Source organism: Procambarus clarkii, chromosome 22 (assembly GCF_040958095.1).
Source record: "Procambarus clarkii isolate CNS0578487 chromosome 22, FALCON_Pclarkii_2.0, whole genome shotgun sequence".
Taxonomy (NCBI): Eukaryota; Metazoa; Arthropoda; class Malacostraca; order Decapoda; family Cambaridae; genus Procambarus; species Procambarus clarkii.
In genome coordinates this window covers 45,737,535-45,747,942 of record NC_091171.1, presented here as the reverse complement: position 1 = coordinate 45,747,942, position 10,408 = coordinate 45,737,535, and positions in this window count along the sequence as shown.

The following is a 10,408-nucleotide window of genomic DNA, read 5'->3' as shown; positions in this document are numbered from 1 at the left end:
CTTTCGTATAGTCAACATTGACTTATTAAATACGTGCATATGTGACATACTAAACATACTAGTTTACCTTGAAAAGTTTCATAGAAAACACCGACCTTACCTAACCTTCTTAGTATGTTAAGATAAGCATCTTATTGCTTCGTAATTACAATTATTAGTTAACCTATTATAGGTATAGATTAAGTAATAACTGTAATTACGAAGCAATAAGATGCTTATCATAACATACTAAGAAGGTTAGGTAAGGTCGGTGCTTTCTATGAAGCTTTTCAAGGTAAACTAGTATGTTTATTATGTCACATATGCACGTATTTAATAAGTCAATATTGACATGTAAGAAAGTGCGAGAACGGGTTGGTGACTGGAAGCCTCACTTTCTCATTCACGTCTAAAATGATTAAGGATCATTTTTCCTCCCCAACAGATTCTAAACAACTAACACAACCTAATCTAGACCTAACTGTACACAAAACTATATTTATATTAGTTTATAAAGGATAAAAATACTTTATTACAGAATATATTAATTTTTTAGAATGCATCTTTGAGGAGAGGATGAGTTCAGTAGAGACTCAACTGAGTAGACTGACTCAACTCAGTAGACTGACCTGGCTAAACTGTTGACTGACTGGACGGTCTGAGTGGCGGCCACGGGAGGCTGGCCGCACGCGGCGGCCGCAGAAACGTGTCGGAAATCCGCTTAACGGATCAGCGTTTTCAGACAGCCGCAGTTGGTGCTGGAAGCGGCCGTTCTCTTAAGGATTTTCCTACACCTCCTTTATTGCTCTAATTCTTTTTCGCTGTATATTTTTATTTCGCTATTTTTATTCTGCATGTCTGCGCGCGCGCGCATCACACACACAGGGGCGCCTGGTGGGCTGAGTGGACAGCACTCAGTACTTGTAATCCTGGGGACCAGGGTTCGTTCCCCGGCGATGACGGAAAACAAATGGGCAGTTTCCTTCACCCTCATGCCCCCTGTTACCTAGTAGTAAACAGGTACCTGGAAGTTAGACAGCTGTTACGGGCTGCTTCCTGGGTGTGTGTGTGTTGGAAAAAAAATTGATCATTGATTGACAGTCGAGAGGCGGGAGCAAAGAGCCAAAGCTCAACCCCCGCAAGCTCAATTAGATGAGGTGAGTACACGATGTGCCAATACCCGACCTCCGCTCTTCAGTCACACACTGGCAGAGGGTTCAGCAACACGCTGATAGGTAGATCTAACACCTAGATCTAACATCTAGAGGTAGCTAACACCCTGACAGAAGTCTCTAGCGGCTTGCTAGCAGCACGTCTGGACAGACGCACCACTGTTACCGTGTAACTCTTCCTGGGCACTCCTGGGTACGTCAGTCCATACAACACTGTATGCCTCAGCAACTGGCACTCCTGGGTACGTCAGTCCATACAACACTGTATGCCTCAGCAACTGGCACTCCTGGGTACGTCAGTCCATACAACACTGTATGCCTCAGCAACTGGCACTCCTGGGTACGTCAGTCCATACAACACTGTATGCCTCAGCAACTGGCACTCCTGGGTACGTCAGTCCATACAACACTGTATGCCTCAGCAACTGGCACTCCTGGGTACGTCAGTCCATACAACACTGTATGCCTCAGCAACTGGCACTCCTGGGTACGTCAGACCATACAACACTGTATGCCTCAGCAACTGGCACTCCTGGGTACGTCAGACCATACAACACTGTATGCCTCAGCAACTAACACACTGGCTGACCTACGGCGGCCACTTAGTTCTCACACACGACCAAATCAAGAGTTCCTGGACTGCCCAAGGTGAACTGCCCTCCTTGACGCAATCGCCTGCTTATGTCACCTCTGTGAACATGAAACGTCATTAATTAGATGGACAATACGCTGGGTGACCTTAGCATAACACCCATCCACCGGGGAATTGAAATTGTAACGTGTAGCCACAACCTAGATGGCGCTGATATCATTATGCCACCCACCAGAGGTCATCGACCTCCTCTTCTGACTGAGGCAGGAAACTGGAGCCTTCCACCGATACCCACGCCACCACCAACAGATGGCGTTGTCCGCGTAGCACCCAATACCGGGGAGTTGGAGTGCTGACCCATAGATGGCGCTGAACTCGCCACTCTATACTCCAGCGACGATGTAGATACCGTATCACACATAAAAAATATAATACAGTACCGAAAAAAATGTCTTTGATACAGTACCGCACATGAGACTGCTATTCAAACTTGAATAGCAGTCTCACTTACTGGCGTAAGGAGCTAGCTAACGGGAAGAAGCCAGAGAATAATGGTAAGGGGCGAGAAGTCGGACTGGCGAACAGTAACAAGTGGAGTACCTCAAGGATCGGTGCTGGGACCAATTCTATTTCTAATATACATTAATGACATGTTTATAGGAGTAGAATCCTACATGTCGATGTTCGCGGATGACGCAAAATTTATGAGAAGAATTGTGACAGATGAGGATTGTAGGATCCTCCAAGAGGACTTGAACAGGTTGCAGAGATGGTCAGAGAAATGGCTACTGGAGTTCAACACAAGTAAATGTAAGGTTATGGAGATGGGATTAGGTATTAAGAGACCAAAGGGACAGTACACAATGAAGGGGAACAGCCTACCTGTAACGACGCGTGAAAGAGACCTGGGCGTGGACGTAACAATTAATCTATCTCCTGAGGCACATATTAATAGGATAACGACAGCAGCGTACTCTACACTGGCGAAAGTTAGAACATCATTCAGAAACCTAAGTAAGGAGGCATTTAGGGCACTTTACACTGCCTACGTGAGGAAAAGTCTTAGAGTATGCCACCCCCATCATGGAGTCCATATCTGAAGAAACACATAAGGAAACTGGAAAAGGTTCAGAAGTTTGCGACGAGACTCTTCCCGGCGTTACGAGGGATGGGGTATGAAGAGAGACTGAAGGAACTGAACCTTACGACACTGGAAAGAAGGGTAGAGGGGAGGAGGGTATGATAGCAACATATAAAATACTGAGGGGACTGACAGAGTGGAAATAGACGAAATGTTCACACGGAATAGTAACAGAACGAGGGGACATGGGTGGAAGCTGGAAACTCAGATGAGTCACAGAGATGTTAGGAAGTTTTCTTTTAGCGTGAGAGTAGTGGGAAAATGGAATGCACTTCAGGAACAGGTTGTGGAAGCAAACTCTATTCATAATTTTAAAACTAGTTATGATAGGGAAATAGGACAGGAGTCATTGCTGTAAACAACCGATGACTAGAAAGGCGGGATCCAAGAGTCAATGCTAGATCCTGCAGACACAAATAGATGAGTACAACTAGGTGAGTACATACACACACACACACACACACACACACACACACACACACACACACACACACACACACACACACACACACACACACACAGATATTAGAAAGAACTTTTTTAGTGTCAGAGTGGTTGACAAACGGAATGCATTAGGCAGTGATGTGGTGGAGGCTGACTCCATACACAGTTTCAAGTGTAGATATGATAGAGCCCAGTAGGCTCAGGAATCTATACACCAGTTGATTGACAGTTGAGAGGCGGGACCAAAGAGCCAGAGCTCAACCCCCGCAAGCACAAATAGGCGAGTACACACACACACACACACACACACACACACACACACACACACACACACACACACACACACACACACACACACACACACACACACACACACACAGCTAGACCATGACATGCAGGGTGTCATCAGAGGAATAATTAACCTCTCTTAACGCCAACAAACCACTCAACTTGCTCCATTAATTACTGTCCAATTAGCGGGGTCGTAGCCAGCATCCACCATCTGACAGCTGAACGTCGATAATTGTTGTGTGTTGGTGATGGTGGTGTGGCAGTGTTGGTGATGGTGTGGCAGTGTTGGTGATGGTGGTGTGGCAGTGTTGGTGATGGTGTGGCAGTGTTGGTGATGGTGTGGCAGTGTTGGTGATGGTGTGGCAGTGTTGGTGATGGTGTGGCAGTGTTGGTGATGGTGTGGCAGTGTTGGTGATGGTGGTGTGGCAGTGTTGGTGATGGTGTGGCAGTGTTGGTGATGGTGTGGCAGTGTTGGTGATGGTGTGGCAGTGTTGGTGATGGTGTGGCAGTGTTGGTGATGGTGTGGCAGTGTTGGTGATGGTGTGGCAGTGTTGGTGATGGTGTGGCAGTGTTGGTGATGGTGTGGCAGTGTTGGTGATGGTGTGGCAGTGTTGGTGATGGTGTGGCAGTGTTGGTGATGGTGGTGTGGCAGTGTTGGTGATGGTGTGGCAGTGTTGGTGATGGTGTGTGGCAGTGTTGGTGATGGTGGTGGCAGTGTTGGTGATGGTGGTGTGGCAGTGTTGGTGATGGTGTGGCAGTGTTGGTGATGGTGTGGCAGTGTTGGTGATGGTGTGGCAGTGTTGGTGATGGTGTGGCAGTGTTGGTGATGGTGGTGTGGCAGTGTTGGGTGATGGTGTGGCAGTGTTGGTGATGGTGGTGTGGCAGTGTTGGTGATGGTGTGGCAGTGTTGGTGATGGTGTGTGCAGTGTTGGTGATGGTGGTGTGGCAGTGGTTGGTGATGGTGTGGCAGTGTTGGTGATGGTGGTGTGGCAGTGTTGGTGATGTGGTGTGGCAGTGTTGGTGATGGTGGTGTGGCAGTGTTGGTGATGGTGTGGCGTGTTGGTGATGGTGTGTGGCAGTGTTGGTGATGGTGTGGCAGTGTTGGTGATGGTGGTGTGGCAGGTGTTGGTGATGGTGTGGCAGTGTTGGTGATGGTGGTGTGGCAGTGTTGGTGATGGTGTGGCAGTGTTGGTGATGGTGGTGTGGCAGTGTTGGTGATGGTGTGGCAGTGTTGGTGATGGTGTGGCAGTGTTGGTGATGGTGTGGCAGTGTTGGTGAGGTGGTGTGGCAGTGTTGGTGATGGTGGTGTGGCAGTGTTGGTGATGGTGGTGTGGCAGTGTTGGTGATGGTGGTGTGGCAGTGTTGGTGATGGTGTGGCAGTGTTGGTGATGGTGTGGCAGTGTTGGTGATGGTGGTGTGGCAGTGTTGGTGATGGTGGTGTGGCAGTGTTGGTGATGGTGTGGCAGTGTTGGTGATGGTGTGGCAGTGTTGGTGATGGTGGTGTGGCAGTGTTGGTGATGGTGTGGCAGTGTTGGTGATGGTGTGGCAGTGTTGGTGATGGTGGTGTGGCAGTGTTGGTGATGGTGTGGCAGTGTTGGTGATGGTGGTGTGGCAGTGTTGGTGATGGTGTGGCAGTGTTGGTGATGGTGGTGTGGCAGTGTTGGTGATGGTGGTGTGGCAGTGTTGGTGATGGTGTGGCAGTGTTGGTGATGGTGTGGCAGTGTTGGTGATGGTGTGGCAGTGTTGGTGATGGTGTGGCAGTGTTGGTGATGGTGGTGTGGCAGTGTTGGTGATGGTGTGGCAGTGTTGGTGATGGTGTGGCAGTGTTGGTGATGGTGTGGCAGTGTTGGTGATGGTGGTGTGGCAGTGTTGGTGATGGTGGTGTGGCAGTGTTGGTGATGGTGTGGCAGTGTTGGGTGATGGTGGTGGCAGTGTTGGTGATGGTGTGGCAGTGTTGGTGATGGTTGGTGTGGCAGTGTTGGTGATGGTGTGGCAGTGTTGGTGATGGTGTGGCAGTGTTGGTGATGGTGTGGCAGTGTTGGTGATGGTGGTGTGGCAGTGTTGGTGATGGTGTGGCAGTGTTGGTGATGGTGTGGACAGTGTTGGTGATGGTGTGGCAGTGTTGGTGATGGTGTGACAGTGTTGGTGATGGTGTGGGCAGTGTTGGTGATGGTGTGGCAGTGTTGGTGATGGTGTGGCAGTGTTGGTGATGTGTGGCAGTGTTGGTGATGGTGTGACAGTGTTGGTGATGGTGTGGCAGTGTTGGTGATGGTGTGACAGTGTTGGTGATGGTGTGGCAGTGTTGGTGATGGTGTGGCAGTGTTGGGTGATGGTGTGGCAGTGTTGGTGATGGTGTGGCAGTGTTGGTGATGGTGTGGCAGTGTTGGTGATGGTGTGGCAGTGTTGGTGATGGTGTGGCAGTGTTGGTGATGGTGTGTGGCAGTGTTGGTGATGGTGGTGTGGCAGTGTTGGTGATGGTGTGGCAGTGTTGGTGATGGTGTGGCAGTGTTGGTGATGGTGTGGCAGTGTTGGTGATGGTGTGGCAGTGTTGGTGATGGTGGTGTGGCAGTGTTGGTGATGGTGGTGTGGCAGTGTTGGTGATGGTGTGGCAGTGTTGGTGATGGTGTGGCAGTGTTGGTGATGGTGTGGCAGTGTTGGTGATGGTGTGGCAGTGTTGGTGATGGTGTGTGGCAGTGTTGGTGATGGTGTGGCAGTGTTGGTGATGGTGTGGACAGTGTTGGTGATGGTGGTGAGGCAGTGTTGGTGATGGTGTGGCAGTGTTGGTGATAGGTGTGGCAGTGTTGGTGATGGTGTGGCAGTGTTGGTGATGGTGTGGCAGTGTTGGTGATGGTGTGGCAGTGTTGGTGATGGTGTGGTGGCAGTGTTGGTGATGGTGTGGTGGCAGTGTTGGTGATGGTGTGGCAGTGTTGGTGATGGTGTAGCAGTGGTTGGTGATGGTGTGGCAGTGTTGGTGATGGTGGTGTGGCAGTGTGGTGATGGTGTGGCAGTGTTGGTGATGGTGTGGTAGTGTTGGTGATGGTGTGGCAGTGTTGGTGATGGTGTGGCAGTGTTGGTGATGGTGTGGCAGTGTTGGTGATGGTGTGGCAGTGTTGGTGATGGTGTGGCAGTGTTGGTGATGGTGTGGCAGTGTTGTGTGATGGTGTGGCAGTGTTGGTGATGGTGTGGTGGCAGTGTTGGTGATGGTGTGGTGGCAGTGTTGGTGATGGTGTGGCAGTGTTGGTGATGGTGTAGCAGTGTTGGTGATGGTGTGGCAGTGTTGGTGATGGTGTGGCAGTGTTGGTGATGGTGTGGCAGTGTTGGTGATGGTGTGGCAGTGTTGGTGATGGTGTGGTGGCAGTGTTGGTGATGGTGTGGTGGCAGTGTTGGTGATGGTGTGGCAGTGTTGGTGATGGTGTAGCAGTGTTGGTGATGGTGTGGCAGTGTTGGTGATGGTGGTGTGGCAGTGTTGGTGATGGTGTGGCAGTGTTGGTGATGGTGTGGTAGTGTTGGTGATGGTGTGGCAGTGTTGGTGGTGGTGTGGCAGTGTTGGTGATGGTGTGGCAGTGTTGGTGATGGTGTGGCAGTGTTGGTGATGGTGTGGCAGTGTTGGTGATGGTGTGGCAGTGTTGGTGATGGTGTGGCAGTGTTGGTGATGGTGTGGTGGCAGTGTTGGTGATGGTGTGGCAGTGTTGGTGATGGTGTGGTGGCAGTGTTGGTGATGGTGTAGCAGTGTTGGTTATGGTGTGGCAGTGTTGGTGATGGTGGTGTGGCAGTGTTGGTGATGGTGTGGCAGTGTTGGTGATGGTGTGGTAGTGTTGGTGATGGTGTGGCAGTGTTGGTGATGGTGTGGCAGTGTTGGTGATGGTGTGGCAGTGTTGGTGATGGTGGTGTGGCAGTGTTGGTGATGGTGTGGCAGTGTTGGTGATGGTGTGGCAGTGTTGGTGATGGTGTGGCAGTGTTGGTGATGGTGTGGCAGTGTTGGTGATGGTGTGGCAGTGTTGGTGATGGTGTGGCAGTGTTGGTGATGGTGTGGTGGCAGTGTTGGTGATGGTGTGGTGGCAGTGTTGGTGATGGTGTGGCAGTGTTGGTGATGGTGGTGTGGCAGTGTTGGTGATGGTGTGGCAGTGTTGGTGGTGGTGTGGTAGTGTTGGTGATGGTGTGGCAGTGTTGGTGATGGTGTGGCAGTGTTGGTGATGGTGTGGCAGTGTTGGTGATGGTGTGGCAGTGTTGGTGATGGTGTGGCAGTGTTGGTGATGGTGTGGCAGTGTTGGTGATGGTGTGGCAGTGTTGGTGATGGTGTGGCAGTGTTGGTGATGGTGGTGTGGCAGTGTTGGTGATGGTGTGGCAGTGTTGGTGATGGTGTGGCAGTGTTGGTGATGGTGTGGCAGTGTTGGTGATGGTGTGGCAGTGTTGGTGATGGTGTGGCAGTGTTGGTGATGGTGTGGCAGTGTTGGTGATGGTGTGGCAGTGTTGGTGATGGTGTGGCAGTGTTGGTGATGGTGGTGTGGCAGTGTTGGTGATGGTGTGGCAGTGTTGGTGATGGTGTGGCAGTGTTGGTGATGGTGTGGCAGTGTTGGTGATGGTGTGGCAGTGTTGGTGATGGTGTGGCAGTGTTGGTGATGGTGTGGCAGTGTTGGTGATGGTGTGGCAGTGTTGGTGATGGTGTGGCAGTGTTGGTGATGGTGGTGTGGCAGTGTTGGTGATGGTGTGGCAGTGTTGGTGATGGTGTGGCAGTGTTGGTGATGGTGTGGCAGTGTTGGTGATGGTGTGGCAGTGTTGGTGATGGTGTGGCAGTGTTGGTGATGGTGTGGCAGTGTTGGTGATGGTGTGGCAGTGTTGGTGATGGTGTGGCAGTGTTGGTGATGGTGTGGCAGTGTTGGTGATGGTGTGGCAGTGTTGGTGATGGTGTGGCAGTGTTGGTGATGGTGTGGCAGTGTTGGTGATGAGCAGTGTTGGTGATGGTGTGGCAGTGTTGGGGTGCTTGGGGCTAGCTTCACACAACTTTGAACAGTAATTGCTGCTGGGTACTTACCCAACAAGGGCGGGTTCGAGGTTTTGCATAAATGAAATTATTGTCACTAGACATGTGCTAAAGCAACCCTCATGCCAATTTTTTCAGAATCCTGTTAACTCACCTTTGATTTTTTTTCTTTTCCCTCACTATATTGTAAACATTAAGTAATTAAGTACAGATGTCCACAAAAACCTTTAAAAAAAGAGAGAGAGAGAGAGAGAGAGAGAGAGAGAGAGAGAGAGAGAGAGAGAGAGAGAGAGAGAGAGAGAGAGAGAGAGAGAGAGAGAGAGAGAGAGACAGAGACAGAGAGAGAGAGAGAGAGAGAGAGAGAGAGAGAGAGAGAGAGACAGAGACGAGAGAGAGAGAGAGAGAGAGAGAGAGCAGAGACGAGAGAGAGAGAGAGAGAGAGAGAGAGAGAGAGAGACAGAGACAGAGAGAGAGACAGAGACAGAGACAGAGAGAGTGTTGAGATACCGAACATAATTTATTAACATTATTTTTCATAATGTTTCTTGAATTTGCTTTAGGAGGAATGAAGGAATGATATGCTGGGTCGACCAGAGCACCGGGTCGACCAGAGCACCGGGGGTCGACCAGAGCACCGGGTCGACCCAGAAACTCCATCTAGCGACCTACAAATGAAACACATCTAAATAGCAGGTATTTAATGAGCACGAGAGCAAATAACGAGATTAACTTCCTCATTAACATTGTACTGAACTAACCCGGGTTCCATCTGATCCGTCAACACTGGAAATACTCCCCTGCTCGAGACCTTTTGAACCTTCCCAAGTTAGTTTGTTGAACCTTCAATCACAGACGCAACCCTCAGGCAGGCTTCACCTGAGCCCAGGATTACCATATCAAAGGTCAATGTCAAGGAGAGGTCAAAGTTATCTGGGGTCACGACTAGAGGTCAGAGTTGTCTGGGGTCACAAGAAGAGGTCAATAAGAGGGTGTTTAGAGTAATGGGAAGATATCAAGAGTTTTTGGGGTCATAAAGGTCAGAGGTTGTCTGGGGTCATGAAGAGAGGTTTAGAGGTTGTCCTTACAAGGAGAGGTCAAAGGTTATCTGAGGTCACGAAGAATGGTCTGAAGTCGTCGGGGGGTCACAAGAAGAGGTCAAAATGTTATCTGGATCAATTCATCATCTTTCCTCTTTATCTCTAAAGGGAAATTTCCATTTGCTTGTCTCAGAATATTACTGATATTTTCTGATTTTTTCTTAGCATATAAAACGCTATGTATTGATGTCTGCAAAGTTTTCCAAAGAATTCTAACTGTCCTACTTTGCCTAACAACATCATTAACATGAATCTACGACCACCACACTCTCGCATCCCTCGATGACCCCCCTCCTCCCCCGAGTGTGAGTCTTCACTACACACACACACTATTACACTGTGTCTGGGCAGTGTCCACGTGTCCCCCTGATAGTGAGCCCTCTGGCTGCCTGTGTCGACGGCTGCTACGAGAGAGAGAGAGAGAGAGAGAGAGAGAGAGAGAGAGAGAGAGAGAGAGAGAGAGAGAGAGAGAGAGAGAGAGAGAGAGAGAGAGAGAGACAGAGAGAGAGAGAGAGAGAGAGAGAGAGAGAGACAGAGAGAGACAGAGACAGACAGAGAGAGAGAGAGAGAGACAGAGAGAGACAGAAAGAGAGAGAGAGAGAGAAACGCACGAGAATAATTAGGAAAGGGAATATTAAAAGGCAGACAGACAGCGATAATTTGTGCAAGTAAAAGTTATGACACAGGTGAGGGTGAGAGAGGGCGATGAGA